The sequence below is a fragment of the Meriones unguiculatus genome, assembly GCF_030254825.1.
Source record: "Meriones unguiculatus strain TT.TT164.6M chromosome X unlocalized genomic scaffold, Bangor_MerUng_6.1 ChrX_unordered_Scaffold_30, whole genome shotgun sequence".
Taxonomy (NCBI): domain Eukaryota; kingdom Metazoa; phylum Chordata; class Mammalia; order Rodentia; family Muridae; genus Meriones; species Meriones unguiculatus.
In genome coordinates, this window is record NW_026843706.1 from 11,610,320 (window position 1) to 11,611,417 (window position 1,098).

Sequence of the window (1,098 nt, forward strand, 5' to 3'; positions counted from 1 at the left end):
CTTTCCGGATGGGGATTGGACATTTTAGTTAGGGTCCTCTCTCTTGCTTAGTTTCTTTAGATGCACAGGTTACAGTGGGTTTGTCCTATGTTGTACGTCTATATGAGTGAGTATATACCATGTGTGTCTTTTTGCTTCTGGGACAACTCACTCAGGATGATCCTTTCCAGATTCCACCATTTACCTGCAAATTTCATGATTTCCTTATTTTTCATTGCTGAGTAATATTCCATTGTGTAGATGTACCACAATTTCTGCATCCATTCTTCAGTTGAAGGGCATCTGGGTTGTTTCCAGCTTCTGAAAAAATATGGAACGCTTCAGGAATTTGCATGTCATCCTTGCGCAGGGGCCATGCTAATCTTCTCTGTATCGTTCCATTTTTTTAGTATATGTGCTGCCGAAGCGAGCACTCTTTTTCTTTTTAATTTATTTATTTTTATTAATTAGAGTTTATTCACTTTGTATCCCCCCCATAAGGCCCTCCCTCCTCCCTGCCCGGTCCCATCCCCCCTTCTTCACGCATGCCCCTCCCCAAGTCTACTGATAGGGGAGGTCCTCCTCTCCTTCCCTCTGATCTTAGTCTATCAGATCACATCAGGAATGGTTGCATTTTCATCTTCTGTGGCCTGGTAAGGCTGCTCTCCCCTCAGGGGGAGGTGATTCATTCATCAGTTCTTATCTTAAAATATTTTCATTAATTCTTTGAGAATTTCATACAGTGTATTTTTTTTTGTTTGTTTGTTTTGGTCTGGTTCACAAGCTACTGGATTTGTTTTGTTTGTGTTTTTGAAAACTGTAACTGCAACAAGAGAATGGATATATTCTGACAGTCACATAATCGAATCATATATGGTAATTTGAAAAAGAAGAGTAACCAAAGTATATCCAGAAGGATAAATTTCTTATTAAAATGTTGATGGGAAAAATGGGTTGCATAACTGTATCATTGAGAATATCACTCTTATGTTAAAATATAGAAAACAATATGTAATATCATAGTTTTTTAAAGTGAAAGGAAATTCATCTAGGTGGTAAGAACCACATCCAGTGTAAAAGGCAATTTGTCATGAAGTTTATGAATCCTAAGCTCGGGCC

General features: G+C 38.3%; 1 non-coding gene across 1 annotated transcript; it reads right to left on the reverse strand.

The window, feature by feature from the left end:
* Window positions 1-304: 304 nt before the first annotated feature.
* On the reverse strand, window positions 305-413 carry LOC132651537 (U6 spliceosomal RNA). Its single transcript, XR_009589154.1, has one exon. It is a non-coding gene; the product is annotated as a U6 spliceosomal RNA (small nuclear RNA).
* Window positions 414-1,098: the final 685 nt, after the last annotated feature.